This window comes from Dromaius novaehollandiae, chromosome 4, assembly GCF_036370855.1.
Source record: "Dromaius novaehollandiae isolate bDroNov1 chromosome 4, bDroNov1.hap1, whole genome shotgun sequence".
NCBI classification, from domain to species: domain Eukaryota; kingdom Metazoa; phylum Chordata; class Aves; order Casuariiformes; family Dromaiidae; genus Dromaius; species Dromaius novaehollandiae.
This window is the reverse complement of record NC_088101.1, coordinates 32,082,037-32,098,989: the sequence shown is the minus strand read 5'-3', so window position 1 is coordinate 32,098,989 and position 16,953 is coordinate 32,082,037. Positions and strand designations below refer to the sequence as shown.

Sequence of the window (16,953 nt, the reverse complement as noted above, 5' to 3'; positions counted from 1 at the left end):
TATGGACACACGTATGGACACGCACACACACACATGCGTGCGCAGCGGGAGCGGGCAGCCGCGGCGGCTGCGCGCTGCGGCGCGGCCGTGGGACGGGAGCGGCGCTGAGCCCCCCGGGCCCGCCGGGGGCGGCACCGGCACCGGCGCCGCCGCAGCCAGCCGGGTTTTGCCCCGCGTTCAGCAAGCAGCCCCGCGGCCCTGGGGCGCGACGCATACACCCGCGCAGCGCCGGGCTCCCGAGCGGCCCCGCAGCCGCGCAGCGCCGGCGTCGGGGTAAAGCCGCCGCAGTGAATTAAAAGCGGCGGCGATGTGAGGCAGCCCTCTAATGCGGAGTGACAAATTGCACTTAGGCAATACATGAACGAGAAAATGATTTATGGATTTTCACGATGGTCTGAGCAAATGAAGGCGACGTGAATTATACATCCTAATGTGCACTATATCACTTTCTAATAATACTGTTTCAGTTCTGATGCTGTACGCGGCTTTCTTCGATAGGGGGTATTGATTAAATAAAAAGTCCAAGGGCTATCTTTAAACTGGACGTGTATCTTTTGCAGGCACCAGCTGAGGTTTATATATTTACTTATTGCTAAAGCAAGGGGCAATTGTCAGACCCCTGACACCGTGGCTCATAGTTTTCCCATCTGTCATCATTTAATTTGGCAGTTGCTTCACCAAATGAAGACTAATCTTTCATATCGCTGCATTTCGCTCCATGCTGCGATTTAGAAATGTAAATAAATGACATCAGGTTCGATAAATCCACCAGGCGGACAGGAGTAGCACCTTGGTAAGTCCAACCTTTCCTCCCTGCCACAACCCTCACATGTCTCCTTGGCACCCCAAATACCGTGACCACCAGAACGGGCATTTTATAGCAAGGGGAACATGTGATAAATAATGTTCTTGCTTGGCTAGAACTTTCCTCTCACTTCCATCTACTGAATGGCACTGATTTTCTTAAAGACTTTGCATTTGACTCATGCACACCAGAAGAGAGAATCAGGACAAAAAAACCCCCTGTGAGTACGTGCGTGTAAAGGGAGGGAGAGCTGTCAGATAGGGAGGTGGCTTAACCCCAGATTCAGCCTGTGTTAGAGTGCGGTGTGGAGGCCCCAAAGCGTAGGGTGCCCACGGTCTCGTTTTGCCCTACAGCCCACAGAACAGTGACATAAACTATGAATAGTCCCAGTTATTTCAAAGGTTCCTAGGGTAAATTATCACTGAACAGTAACAAGGGTAAGCAAGACCAGCCCTTCCATGAACAGTTGCAGAAGAGAGCTGGGGAAGCTGGAGGCAGAGGATTAATGTATTCACCTGGGGGCTAATTTGGCGAGCATTGGCGAGGGGTGAAGAAACACTTCATTTCTCATTACCCAAATGAAGCTTTTCCATCGTTCAGACACAAAAGGAGTCACAGAAGTCAAAGATGCCCAAATGCTGCATTTTGGACTGAACAATTGTTTTTCTAACCTGGACAAATATAGTTATGGCAGTAGAAAGCTAATACCAATTGTTCAATGCAATTGCCAAGATGATCTTCTGGTTCTGTTTTAGATATCAGTCTTGGTCAGCCTCTTTATTGTTTGGCTTTTAAAAATGTGCTTAGATTTTTGGATTTGGTTCTCTCTCCCTCCCCCCCGGAAAGTCTTAGATTGTCATTACTTGGTATAATTTTAATTATCTGGATTTAAAAACAAAAACAAAACCCACCCAGGTCCTCTTCTGAGAGAATTAATAACAGCTCTTAGCGCAGGAAAGATTACTGGAATCAATGATGTGATTAGGATTGTAAATAAGAACTAAAAGATGTCACCATTAGAAAAAGCCCGCTTTGCTAACAGGAAAATGGGTATGTTTTACTCATAGGGCCATAGGCTGAAAATCCTGCTTCAAACGTAGGTCGAAACAGAACAATTTCAGGAATTAGCTAAGAGGCCTGATTAAGGTTATTTGTGTCAGAGGGAAAGGTTTGCTGCCACCACTCCCTCAGTGGGTTTCGTTCTTAATTGCCGATGAGGAGACAGAACAGGAAGACCGGACCGTTTGGCTAATCAATAAAAAAGAGCCTGCCTTTGTGTTTGTCTGAGGAGCGCTCCCCGGGCTGGATCAATACTGCAGCCACCAAAGTTCTCGCAGAGGTCACCAGCGACCAGGACGGTTTCTGCTGGCTTTCTAAGCACCACCAAAGCCAAGCATCTGCAGCAAGCTTGCAAATGCAAGCAGAGTTGGAGATACGATGTTAATCATCACCCTCATGCTTATGGGAGGATTCCAGGTGATAAAAACAACTTGTTGTATTTATGGCCTTAGACAGCTGTTTTAATAAATGAAGATGAAGTATTACTTCGTTATGTGCCCTGTACTGCACTAGTGATCAAATACAATGGAGCCTCTCCAGAAGGCGCTGGGAGTCTTTCTAAATAAGAATTACAGTGGACGCACTGCAGATAACAGCCCTTTAGGGAATTGTGAAGGCCAGCTTATGCCTCCTTTCTCTTGCCCCCTAAACATTAGCACAGATTTCATCAAGACACCTCAAGCAATAAGAAGCCACTGAGTGTAAAGAAAGTAGAGCGCAGTCCATCGCTGTTATGCCACTTTCTCCAGCTTTCAGGCAGATTTGATCATAATGTTTATGAAAAAAAGAAGAAAAAAACCTAATTCCAGTCTATTTTGATGACTTGTGATTTTAGCTGATTCAAGTCTTTTTGTGTCTGCCTCAAGATAATTATAAAAGCTCCGATTTTCCACAGTTACTAGAATTTTCTAGCAACTGGGTTTTTTTTTTTTAAAGTGCCTCCATCAGAGCACCAAGTCATTCAGAACCCCCCCCTCACTTCTGCATGTCTGGCTAATGCTAACCAAAGTACATTAGGTCAGATTCCTATAAGCTTGCCTCATGCTTTGTAATCTTTATCTATTCATTAATTAGTGGCAAATCTGACAAAATTGAACTTGTTTATGGTGGCATTACAGATGCAGTCTGTACCAGTGGAAATGGCTTTACGCAAGGTCATCAGCCAAAATAAAATACATATTCCTTTTAGTTCATCTGTTTACTTGTAGAAGAGAGATGACATCTCTGTATGGCACTTACCTAATACAAGATATTTCTTCACAAAATGCTTTTTAGTAAGGCAAATTACTTACGTAAGTAGAATTTTCAGAAAGATCTTTAACTCCATAGTTAGAAAACTGGTACTCATCAGGTGAGAAGCAAGAGTATTTTCACATTTATCAAGACAGGCATCATGAAGTCATGATTTTCTTTTTTTCTTTTTTTTTTTTTTATGATATGGTTCAGCCAACTGCACCCACTTTTTTGAACTTATTTAAAGTACAATTGACCTGTATCTGAATTTAACAAATGCTGCTAAGCTTGAATGATTACTAGTGCAAATGAGGACAAAACTGCAGTGGAAAACTCCAGTTGCTTGAGATGCTGTTAAGCTTCTTATTATGCACTGAAAGCCATAGGTAGATGTAGTTACTTATGATAAAGAAAATTGTTTTGTTGATTTTCTTTTCAACAGCAAGTTCAAGCCTTGAACTAAGGCATAGCTTGTTTTGAGGTCAGCTTGAAAGTAGTGGTTAAAAACATAAAACTTTTATTTATGCTTGACAGAACAACAACAACAACAAAAAATACCCAGACTCTTTGCTCAGAAGAATTTGTAGTTTGGGGCATGTTTTTCACATATTTAATCCTCAGCCTAGTTCTATCATACAAGTTATCTCACTAACTATATTGCAGGAAACAATAGCTAGGAAGCAAAAGGAGTAAGATGAGGACAATGATGTTATATAGTCACTTGAGAAGAGAGCACACATCTGTATTTTTATAATTATTCTAGATGGAACTACTTTCATTGCCAATAGTTCAGACTGCATTTTCCTATTTGAATCTTCCCATGATAAGACCATACACTGATACTTGTTTTTTTTCTCCCCCTCAAACTTGAATCAGCAAGTGCCAGCTTTTCCATAGTGTTAGCCATCTTGATTTGAATATTTGAGAAAGTTCCAGCTGGAAAGTGGCTTACTTATTTATGGGGCAATAATCAAGGAAAATAAAGTATTTTGTCAATGCTAAAAATATTACAACATTCAATTCAGAAATTTTACCACCTCCACATTTTGGAAGAGTGACTTTAGCAGATAGCAGATGGAGGTCTCGAAAGTGCTTTTTACCATTCTCAGGAAGATATACGAAAGCAATAAGTTCCTGAAAAGCATCAGCACACACACTCTTAGAAACTTGTAATTTGGGTCCTTCAAGGACCTGTGTTAGGCATATCCTCTCACAACTCCTGCTTAGTGACAAGATGGCATGGCAGCAGCTAAACAAGTTCATATGTTTCACACAATTTCTGTGGAGGGTGAACACTATTTTCCTCAGAATAATTATTTCCAGGGTGTTGCAGGCCCCTGTAGAGCTGGATATAAATTCTAATCTATATTATCCATACGCTTAGTATACATGCTGCTGGTAGGAAAGCAGGAGAAAGGAGAGAAAGAAAAGCATGCATGCAGAAACGTATAACAGCAAGGAAAGAAGGTCACAAGAACAAAAGTACAAAGAAATGACTAAGAATGTGGAAGTGCAGCAAAACAGCATGAGAGAAAAATGAAAAAAAGAGGATTCCATATATATATATACACAAGCAGTCTATAACCGCACAAATAAATACCCTACCAGACTTTTCAGCAGCTTCCTAAATTTCTGCAGCCCCATAAAAAAAGCTGTCTCAGTGCTTCCTCTTACCCTTTTATCAGCAGGCTTCACATATGCATGTGGAAAAGGCTCACAACTGCTGGCTATTAATTACGTGAAGTAGCAGTAGTCGGAGCTATAGATCTCAATGGTCCGCACTCCACTCATTATGCAAGCTGGGGCCTGGTGTTGCTACAATTACTGGTTTTCAATTAAGAAATCAAAACAAAAGATTGTCTCCACAGTCCAGTTGCTTTGTCCATGCTAAGCCGGGGCTCTCTGGGGGCTGCACCAGCCCGGCAGCCAGCGCCTCACGCAGCTGCAAGGTTGCTCTTATCAGCAATATCTTGCAGCTATGAGGGACAGCGATGATATGCGTCACTCAGCAAAACTGTGGAGAAATCATTAACAAAGTATGAAAGCTGCAAAATCAGACTTAATAAATGTTAGATTTAAAAGTTAACTGATGATGTTACTTCTAATGTGCCTATACTTTATGGTGATCTTGTATTAAAAGATCCTTCTCTGTCCCCAAGTTCTGCAATTTGCTTGTTGGAATGGGGGACTGTAACAGATTTTTATTCTGTGGCAAGATCTTTTCCAAGAAAACTTTTGCTGCTTGATCAGTGTACACGATGAGCAGCGCTGACAATGTTGAATCAGAGCTGTTCAGTACCTGCAGGACATCAGCCTCTGTTACAGTATACACTGCATGAGGTAGGTAAAACCAGGCAGACAAAGAATGATCTTACAGCAAATATGTTGAATGCCATCTATTATTGTGTTAACGTATGTAACATGTGCCTCCGTTCCTTAGTTTTAAGAGGGGGTATAATAATATTGCCACATGTATTTTGACATGAATTGATGAATACGTTTAAAGCACTTGGGTATGATGGGGAGAGCCCAGGAGTATAATTTTATTGAAAGTTTGCATGATATACATTAAAGAAGTCTGCAGTCACATGTGACTTTCTCGTAACATGCCCACAACAAGCAGCTGAATCACACCTGTTTACTTTAATACTCATGTTTTCTCATTTTGCAGGCTTTACGATGCAAATCCTTTTGAAGTAACACATGCATATACAATCGTATACATATGCACATATGTAATTACATGAACCTTGATGTTGAACTTGAAAAGAAATGACAGTACTGCAATACATGCTTGCGGGGGGGTGGTGCAGATGCAATCGAGTCCAGCAGGAGCCACGGCCAATACAAGATTGATCCTGCCTCTCATGAGAAACAAGGTCCTATTCAAAGCAACTCCAAGCTCAGGGGAGGCCAATCAACTCTGCCACTCGAGGCTGAAAAACGTTACCGCTGTGGATGGCAGGGACACGCCACCCTGGTGGAGCTCGGCACAGGAGCCCTGTGGCCTTGGTGGCTGCCCCTCATGGCCACGAAACGCCGGCGTGAGGTCCCGCTACTGTGCGAGGTGAGCGTGCCCGTTCAGGAGAGGCAGCCTCTCGGCACCCCTGCCGTGCTCGGCGCTCCAGCAGAGCTGTGATCTATAGCAGCTGCTGCTTTTAATGGATGGTCCGGCTTATCTTACGGCTGGGGGAGGCAGCAGCTGGATCGCCAAAGCTCCACGTAATGCCCATGCAAGGAGAGGAGCTCTGCTTATTACAATTAAAAGCAGTGATGCGATGCATTGCCACAAAATAGTCAGTACTGATACGCAGTCACAAGAGAAATGTCCGTCCACAGGACGCAGGGAGCTGACTTAGCGAAGTAACCACCTAAGTGGGGAAAAAGGTAAAACAAGCGCTGTGATAACTCTGCTTGAGCCAAACATGAAAGTAAAGGGATTTTCAGAAAAAGGAGAGAAAAGGAAGATAACACAGGAAGGACTTAAGTTATGGAGAATGTAAAATGAAAGAATGAGTCATGTAAATGCGATTTAGGGTAGAGTGGGAAGTTGATAGAAATCTTGTAGGCTTGGATTTTCCTAGCTTTGAAAAACATTCAAGAGTATGCTGATTTTCAGTGATTATCAGAGATTTCCCTGTAGTTGGGGGAAACTTGGTGAAAGGGAACAGGTGCTTCCTGCAAAAAGTAGGATGAAGAGCAGAGTGGGAGCATTTTGTGTGGTCTGCTATTGGCATTAGCAGTGGAAAGTCTCCTCTGGGAGGACGCGTTGGAAGCACTCCTCCGCAGCTCTCCCATGATGCTGCAACATTATGCAGTGAGGATTCAGGGAGCACTTGTGTCCCACAGTTTCCACTGCTCTGTAGTCTCTGAAAAGAATTTAAAGTTGGTCAGAAACTAGTTTAGAATGTTCATTTTGCTGTAAAAAAAGGTATATATACTTTTGACACTTTGCCATGTTTGGCTCAGCACAGAGAGGAGCCAGGGCACAATTAGGAGGGAAGAAACAGCCTTTATGGAATCACCAAAATGCCAATAAATAGCTTCAGAAATGCTATTCTTATTGTAGGCAAAGGTAGGAACACCAAAAAAATAATTTTATACATTGATTTTGCAATATAACAGGCTTACGAGGCAATATTCTAGAATGTTAACTGAAAATCCTTGACCAGAATTCAGAAAACTTTAGCATCACCAAAGTCCTTTATCTACAGAACAGTATGTATAAAACTGATAAGTTTTAACGCTGCTTTTTAGAATTTTCAGCAAGCAGTAAATATTCTTAACCACCTTGCGTAGTGGTCTCTGTGGGAAGAGGGAGGATAATACCTGATTGTTATTCCAGTCTGAAAAAACACAAAAAATGTGGCTAGAAAAAATATATGCATCTAACCTTTTTTTTTTCCCTTTCCTGCTGAAGTGACCTCTCTTGGTAATAATCTGACTTTGGAAAGTTCTAGAAGTTACTGCTATAATAAAACAGTTTCCAGAGTTTATGTATTTTTAGGGAATGGCAAAAATAACCATTTGATGTACTACTAAAATTAAAAGACTGAGGCTTGTACCCTTGCTTTGTGGTGGTGGTGATTTAGAAGAACTGTTTTATCTTTCTGTGCCTCAGTCTTTACGTATGTATAATGAGGATAGTAGTATTCCTCCCCTATGAAAAACTTCTTCAGATACATGAGTGAGAAGGTCCTAGGCAGGAATTGGACTTCATTCATATCTGAGAAGTGTTCTCCGTAAGTGCGCCCAGTGAAATGAGACCCAAGTGGGGATGTCTGCTCTGGGCATCCTAGCAGCAGAAGTTTGGGAACTTTATCACAGAAACTTGGTATGGTTTGGCAGTACAAAAAATTCAGTGTTAGAGCTTCAGTGATACATCAAAAATGCTGTGGTCATGGCTAAAATACAGCCTGATATAAACACATTTGGCTTGTTCCAATGTTTTCAAAATATATAAATAAGTTAATTTTGTAGTGGCAGGATTTACTGTTTGTACACATCAATATAACTGGATGCTGGATAAGTATCACCTGTCTTGACTTGGAACTGTATGTTCAATATTGCTTGATTTGTTTAATTTTTGGAAATGTGCTTGTATGATTAACTTGAATTGGATCCACCTTGTTACTGCTGGATGATCAGATATCAAATATATTACCCATGCACTCATGTATAGAAGATGATAATTGTTTATCAGTGTTCTAAAAAACCTAGTCTGAGTTTATTAAAGCACCTATAGAATTAGAATAGAGGTTTCCTCTGTAGCATCTGGTCACCAGATGTGACGTTAGGCTATTAAAGTCTTCAGTTTGTGAGAGTGGTAGAAAAAAATCAACAAAATGGTTTAACCTTTCTGTCTGTGAGAACAACATAACTTAGGTAGCGGTTCTACTCCCATTTTAATCACTGGTTTTTTTGGCACTGATTTTCACTTGAGACAATGAGATCGTGCTTGTAGATAGGGCTTCATTTGACCTGAAAATTTGTGTGTGTTTGTCAGCCAGTGGACATCAGTTCTTTAATCATGTTTTTTTCTCATTCAGGAACAGTAGGAACTTATTCCCTCTGGCCAGAAATGCACTGCAAATGGTAGAAGCTTTGCCTGAAATAAGGAATGCTTGGTATCCAACTTGTATATGTTTTAGTTAACATGTTTTGGTATCATATACCTTATTTTTATCATTTGATGCTATTTTCATTTTTCTGCCTCTCTCTATCATATATGTACCTGTACACACAGACATGCATACAAACAGAAGTACAGTTACAGAAGTCTGACCCTGCATTTACTGAACACCTGAAATTCTGAGGAAAAGGCAGTAGGTAGTACTTACATGCAGGAAAAACAGAATCAGGACACCAGAACCAGCAAAATGCAGGGCATATTTTAAAGGGAAAAAGTTGTCCCACTCCATGGAATTTGAGAAATAAATTTTGGTTCAAAATCAGACTGCTAGATAAAATAGTAATCAGTTTCGCTGTGAATGGTGATACATCTTAAAACAAGGAACCATGCTTCTATGTCTCATTTTATTTTCCTTTTGCTTCCTCAGCCCAAATGAATTGGATTACGTTGTGGAGCAAAATGCTGGAAGTTTCCATTTTAAAAATTGCAGAAAGTAAAGCAGATAGAAATAAAGCATGTTTTACTTTTTATTTTCTTTTTCTTTTTTATGGAGGTTATAGGCAGAGTGGTTTCTTATAGCTTTAAACTGAGTTGTTAGGAGCTGTTATTCTTATGGAGTCACTATGGACCAGATCCAAAGTTGTTTGAGTGAATGGCAAGATTTCCAGCGATTTCACTGTTCTTTTGATCAGGTCCTTAATCTTCTGGGAAGTGCTGGGTTTAATAGGACTATTGTGTGTGTGGTGCTGACAGTGTACGGAGTTTGCTTTTGTGTTTAAATGAGAAGAAGATGGAGATTTACTAACTGATTGTCTGTAAGTATTGTTTTACTTCATTGTCATTCTATTCCCTTTCCAGCTGTTTTTGTATATAAAAAGTTCAAGTAAATCCCCTTTAAAAAGCCTGCCTTTGTATTAAAGTACTTAAAGTTTAACATCTCTGTGTCAAAGAGCTTTCGTGAAAGAAGATTTGTCCAGGCGTATCCTGTAATAAACATCTGGAAACTGCGGGGCTCGGCTAATGGTGACTGTATAGCAAGAATATAGTCTAACTGGCTGGCTTTACTTTAGGATTAATTTTCTCCCTAGTTGTTGTTGTTTTTTCTTTTCTAATCTTCTTAATTCACTTACTTATTTTGTAATCTGAATATTTATGTCTTATCATGGTTAAATGGTCTTAAATAGCCTCCTGGTTCATAGGTAGTATAAAATGCATCATCCTGGATTGTTACACTGAAAGCTGTATGAAAGAAGATTACATCCCCGCATGGTATTCACTGATTATGTGTTTGAAGAGAAAAGTTGCTGATCTTTAAAGACAACTTCCTTCAGTGCAAAACATATAGGAAAATGAGTATTTCTAGATGAGTCGAAAGCAAAAGCTGCTGCCAAGGTAATAGGCATCACAAATATGTGGGCTAGAAGTTTAATTAAGATTAAGCAAAACAGAAAACTGTAGAGCTTTATCCTATCTGATATAAAGCAGAAGTGAAAGCTCTTAAACATTTTTTGAGGAGTTGGGGAATTTAAGTTTTTTATGAAAAAGGAGAAAGACAGTGACTGGTTTCAGTAGTAATAATGGAGATGAGAAGGAACTACAGAAAATATCACAAAAGGATAATGAAATACTTATTTGCAAGAATTCCAGAGGGAAGATTAGGTAAGGAAAGTTCTAGCAAATAAGAAGTAGAGTATGCAGTTGTAATTGTACCGCTACATTTATAGCCCTGTGAACAACCAGGCAAAAGCATAACCCATCTTTTTGGATATGACGATGCCGAGGGGCAGCGAGCTGTAGTGACAGAAACACTGTCAAAGTTCTCAGATGGAAGTAGAAGGTTTTAGAAAGCAATTTTAAGTGTATGACTTAATCAGTAATTCTTGGAGAATTATTATCACTGACAGTCCAAGAACATATTAATTGAGAGGACATGCAGAAATAAAGTTATCATCATCCCAAATTTAGCTGCACTTACCTAAAGTGCAGTTTGACTCTTATGGTAAAATAGGGCTAGGTCAGCAAGGGTGGAACTAAGTAAAATGAGTCAACCCTTGAACAGAGACACAAAGCTAGATATAACCTATCAATGTAAAACAAGGAAAAGAGCACTTCCACATCACTAATGCCTGCCAGGACAACACAGAAAGAAAGGTTTACCAAGAGTGTTACACGGTGAGTAGTATCACGGAGGGAGATGCAGACTGAGAAGACCCAGAAAAAGCTGATTCCTCTCAGGACCTAGTCATCCCCCACAACAGCTTCCCCATGATGATTCCCTGCAGGCCTTCCACCAAAAGAAAGGTTTTAATTACTTTGAAGAAAGAGAAAAATAAAGATGTAAATGAGAAATACATGTGGCTACAGATACTTGCAGGTGTTTGCTGTCATTCCTTTTGTTTGTTTTAAAAGTCTTCAGCCCTATTTTTTTCTGAAGGAGGAAAAAATTTGCTTGTGAGCTATTTGGAAGTAATTTTGCTCTCATTTATGTGGGAAGATAAATTGTGATAGTTATGAAACTATTTCATTTTAATTGTGTATTTTAGGAGATGTTTAGCATTCAAGGACCATCTGGATTGTTAGTCCTGGAAAATTTATTTTATTGCTCCGTTTATTTCACCTGAGGATCCAACCTGAAAAAGCAGATTACCAAGCTGCAAGCAAGGTCTCATTATGTTTCTCAGCTGTGTTACTTCAATTTTTTTCTGAAGAGGCCTACTTTAAGAGGCCTTGTTTTCTAAGCACATGGACTGCTTTGTATCTTGACCTGCTAATAAATGCCAGCTAGTACTAATTATGGTGTTGGTGTGTGGTTCAAATTAAGAACAGCAGGATTACTTTCAGAACTGGAGCAGCTGCAGATTCATAGGAGCAGGGTTTGTTAGAGTAACATGACAAGGTAGTAGGTCTTCCCAAGCTGGGGTCAGCCATAAAGTCTTTCAGACCAGAACTGTGCAGGCTTGTGCCTTTTGAGGTTAATTGGTGCTCATGTGGTGCCTCTTCTTTCACCATCAAGCTTTCGTGGAAAAGAGTGCAGGGAAGAGCCATATGGAGATGCAGAAATTGCTGAAATTTGGGCTGTGTCCACCCTGTGGGACCTGTGAGTTCATGCTTTTATTAGCAACCTGAGTCTGTGCTGGGACAAGACTTTGATAGGTGATAGCCTCTGTCCTCCTGCACTTCACCTGGTATAATTTGAGTGGGACTATCAGCATGCTCTGACAAGCTCATTGGCTTCAGTGCGTGGGGAGCCAGGACCCCAGGCATGCCACAGAATTCACCGCACGTCAGCCCAGACAGCTTAATTGAACCTTTCTGCCTGCATTGCCTCTCTATGGATTGGGGATTTGCTTTAACCCTTTCTCTATCTCTTCCTGCTCTCAAAGTGATGCATCTCAGCTTCACTTCACACCGATTCCTCTTTTTCCCCTTACCTTGACTTCTTCATTCCCTTGTGTGTCTTCACCCCCTTCCTGTTTTGTTTCCCTATGCTTTTTTCCTTCTTAAACAAAATGGCACATTCTTTCTTTTTCTCTTCTTCCCCCCAAATGTGATTCTGCTACCATTTTATCATTTGTAGAAGTGACTTCAGTGTGAGGTGGTTTTGGGGAATCTGTCTCTCTCTGCTGACTTGACAGATTCCAAAGAGGCTACTTCTCTAGCTAAATACCTAAATTAAGTGTCTAAAGTTAACCAACATGTCTCGAACCTGCTTACCATTCTTCCCTGTGCTAGACCAGACAAATATGTGCCTCTGATTTAATAACTGCTCATGTTTTAATTACACAGGAGTACAGTTAAACTTTATTTAACTATTTTAATATGTAATATTGATTCAGTGTTTAAGTCAAAATAGGTATATGTCAAATTCTTCAGAGGATTCAAGATTTAAAATAATTGATTCAGATAACTTTTTGGATTAATGACCAAAATTGATTCTAAAATATTCATTTGAAATTCTGAACTGAAGTTTTCTCATGGTTTTCAATCATAGCCAGTTTCTGCAATTGCATGAAATAGTAGAATTCAGTTTAATTCACTATGTTCACATGTTGCTATTCTACTAATTTTAAAATACAAGGTTTAATGTTAGAATTTGAATGAGATAGGTAAGCAAACACTTTTTTTTTTTTTAATGTATCCTTAGCTTTTCATTCACCCTGATGCTGAGATATCCTATTTAATGATAGTTAATACAGTGATTCTGATTTTGCCCCTGCTGTGGTCATTATTAACCCCGTAATGGAAAACTTATTAGACCCAGTACTGGATATTAGTACTGTGCCTGGCTGTGGTATGAAAGAAATGAGAAGAGCCTGTAAGTTAATTGCCTGACTTGGTAACCAGTAACATACGTGAGTAACATCTACTTGTGCCGATTGTCTCAGCGAACTCAAAATTCCTCAGACAGGTGGCTGCAGAATGGGGCTGTAAATCACACCTTTATGGAAAGTCTGAGGGATGTTAATGGGAAGGCACCCACAAGGTACTACAGAAGTTTAATAAGTTTTCATGAACAGTATTTTAAAGGCACATTTAATTAAATAATGTTACTGGCCAATGCTAAAAAATAAAAAAGAATGAGCAGTTAAACTTAATATGCCTTTTTAAGAAAAAATATAAAGCAGCCAGCAGCTCACATTAGTTATTGCTATTGTTTTTATTAAGAGCACCTCTGATGGCAGTATCAAGGTCAACTGTCCTGCAGAAGTTTCTGCACAGGGATCTGGGACTGCACCCAGGCTGGTGGGGGGCCCTTCAGTCTCCTTGTGCTGTTGCTGTGTGGGGGCTCCTGTCATCTCCACCCACCTTTAGCTAATGCCTCAGCTTGCACCACGAGGCAACCACAGGACTTTCACTTCATGGACCTGCACTGCAATAGCATCAGCATTTGGGCAGGCAGCTGAGTCGTGGAGGAACCTCACACCCTGTTTCCACACAGCAAGAAATGCCAGGACAAACATAGCCGGGGCCTGGCTAATGGTGAAGTGAAAATATCATGATGGCCCAGGAGGGTTTCAGCTGTGCCTCCCATACCTGAACGATGCAGAGGTTTTCTGCTGAAAGACAATGACGAGCCCATGCCCAAACCCAGTTCCAGGCTTGGGGCAGGCGACCTTTTTAACCAGCAGGCTGCAGGTAAGCGATCATCACTTCTCTTCTGGGCCACTTTCTTTGGGTATCTTCAGCCAGGTGCAAAGACACTTTGCAAGCGGGATGTACAGAACCTAAAAGTATAAAGCAATTATTTGTTGAATAACACACACACAACACAGCGATGACTTCACAGGCTGTTGGTGTGCTTGCCACCCCGACGAGGCACCTGAGCAGTCTTTGCTGGCCGGGCAGGTATCGGACAGGAAGGCGAAGGTCAGCCTCCATAGCTCCCTGTTGTCCTCCTCAGTGTTGCTAAGTTGCTATCGTTCACTGGCTCCTTCAGCTCTGGTAGCTTAACCAGATGGCACTTGCTGGCCTGACTGGATTCCCTGTGGTGTGTGGTTCCCCCCCGCCCCTTCCCTCCTTTTTGGACTGTTTACCTTTCCATGTTGTTGTTTTGTCTCTTGAATCCTTGAACTGCTCGCAACCCCACCCAACAACCCCACCTCTGTCTATGATTTTTTTTTTTTTTTTAACCTTTCTTCTTTCTTTATAAGCTTTCTCACAGCTCTTTCTTGCAGCTTAGTGGTTCACTTAGCTGCCCGAGCCACGGCTGTGCAGCTGCGCTGTGTCAGAGTGAGGCCTTGGACGGCTGCTACGCAGGCAGCTGAGCTTCTAGGAGGCCGGGGGCTTGCAGCACAGGAGAGGGATGCAGCACGGGTGGCACTCCTTCACCAGCAGCCTGCCACTCACAAGCGTCCCACTGGCAGGTTGTCTGGATCCTACATCAGCCAGAGGATTACCAGCCTCTGCGAGATGTGCAACCTTGCTCAGCCCAGGCCCAGGAATCGGATCGGCGCTTGCTAGCTATCTGTCATTTTGGTCCTCACAGCTGGCCACAGAAGTTGAGCAGAAGGTGAAGGAGGAGAAAATAGACCTTTCCAAGGACAAGCCCCAGGGGCTGATGCTCGCTAAACCCACAGAACTGTCACATGAAAAGCGAGTTTCATTTCAGTGAGTCTTTGTGCTTTCTTCCCACTGCACTGACAATGACTCATGAAGGCCAGGGTGAAGCCAGTTCCTCTTTGGGGCAGGCCCCCTCCTGCCCCTGCTCGAGTAGGATGGCTGTGGCCTCTCCCAGGCCAGGGTGCTGACAGCACACGTATGTGGCTGGCTCTCTAAGGGTCCTTGTAGCCACAGGTGAGACCTCGGTAGGGAGCACTGCCATTGCAACTGGTCCAAACCTCTCCTACAAAATGGCTACTGGGAAGGCAGGCCTTGTCTCCACCTTGGCACTTGGCAAATTAGAATAACCAGTAAAATATCTCCCTTCTGGACAGCCTAGAAATACGGAACACAGACCAAAGAGCCTATGCATAGAAAATGGCAAGGTCTTCCATTCTCCACGCTATCTTCTCTCTCTGTCTCCTTTGTCGAGTGCTAAACAGGCTACCTATATACAGAGACTGCTAATCTTAATCCAGCTGCAGCCGCCCTCAACTCTTTACCAACTGTTTTCTGTATTGCCGTGCGGCCCAGGGAACTCCTTCGTACGCAGATCATGAAAGGAAGTTGGCACATGCCTTTAGTAGAAAGAATGTGATAAATGTGTCAAAATATAAACTTGCTAGAAGAATAGTATAATAAATAATGAGGAGACTTATACTCCACAGAATTCAGAGAGCTCAGAAATCAGTGACCTGATCCATATATTTCCTCTAGCTGATGGTTTGGATTGATCCATCTGTTTTGCATTTGTGGCAGATGGCCAAGCAGCAGAAGCTGTGGTAGAACTGGCACACAAATCCTTGTGGCAGGTGATGAGGATTATAGGCTTGACCATCAGGAATGCCAGGGTGAGTATGCTGCCCAGGGGAGATCGAGGTCTCAGGAAAAGCATTGACAGTTTTGGAGGGAGATCTTCAGCCTACGAACTTGTCTTACTATGTTACTGAGCACTGTCACTATGCACTAAGCAGCCAGAAAACCTTGTTGGCTGCCTCCTGGTTTCCCAAAACCCCGAAACTTCAACTTCATGGGTTTTCAGCTGGCTGGAAGTATACCCAGAATGCCTAGTCTACAGTTAGAAAGCTCTGGAGGCCTTAGGGGACTGACTTAGCAGGGTCACAGACAGAAGTGCAAAGGAAAGCTAGGGCCGGGTCTTCGGAACATGAGTTGCATCACACTTTTATTGCAACTTTAGATGATGGATTGGTCTAAGTGGTATTTTCTTTTCTTTTCTTTGAGGCTCTTTGTGCAGGTCTTTCATTATTACTGTGAACATGTAAAAACTATCCACAGTCCCTGTCATCTGTGATATGCTCTGAAGCTTGTGTTGAATAGTCAGGAGGATACCGCGGCTGGCACAGATGAACAATGCTTAGTGGACATTTGCACTGTGAGAACCAGGTAAGGTCTGCGGCACAAGTCTCGTGTTTCTTTCTCTCCTACTTTTTCTTCTCACATGTCCTTTGCAGACAGCACTTGGTTGGTATGTACCTGTTCCATAAGATGGAAGATAGGTAGATTTTGTCCCACATAGATACAGTGGGCCACAGTTTGATGTGGTTTGACATGGTTATCACAAAGTCAGTGTGTGCAACCAAGGCAGTGGCAGAAGCAGAGCTTCACTGAGTTTACATCATGAGACTGTGGGATGCCTACAGCCTCTGAGGGCACCCTACTGCAAGGTGAAGGCAGCTGTGTATCCTTGGATCTTAAAGTGCGAGGCAAGAGAAAACACTCCATCCTTCCCCGCACAATCATGAAGGAAAATCTCAGAAAAGTGTTTCGCTGGAAGTCAAAGGGAGACTAACTGGCAGTGAAATAAGTGAACTAGCCTGGGAAGAATGCCATTTACATAACGTATAATAATCATTAGAGTACATCATTCACACTAATAGAAGCAATCGGTGTAAGCTTTCAGTGCACCTGGTTTTGCTTTGCTTTGCTCTTTGCTTGGGATGACCAGGTCATTCTTTGAGGGTAGAGAAACTCAGACCTCGGCAAATAAAATGTTGGGTTAGTCATCAGGAAGGTGATTTCTTGCATGGCACAGGTTTCTCTCCTGCTTTCCAACAGTTAATATGTTACTGGGATGCTTACACTAACTGCTGTCATCTGTTCATGT

At 42.0% G+C, this 16,953-nt stretch overlaps 1 long non-coding RNA gene across 1 annotated transcript; it reads left to right on the top strand.

The window, feature by feature from the left end:
* The first annotated feature begins 48 nt into the window (after positions 1-48).
* On the top strand, positions 49-11,520 carry LOC135328192 (uncharacterized). Its single transcript, XR_010388960.1, has 2 exons — positions 49-9,544; positions 11,273-11,520. It is a non-coding gene; the product is annotated as an uncharacterized LOC135328192 (long non-coding RNA).
* Positions 11,521-16,953: the final 5,433 nt, after the last annotated feature.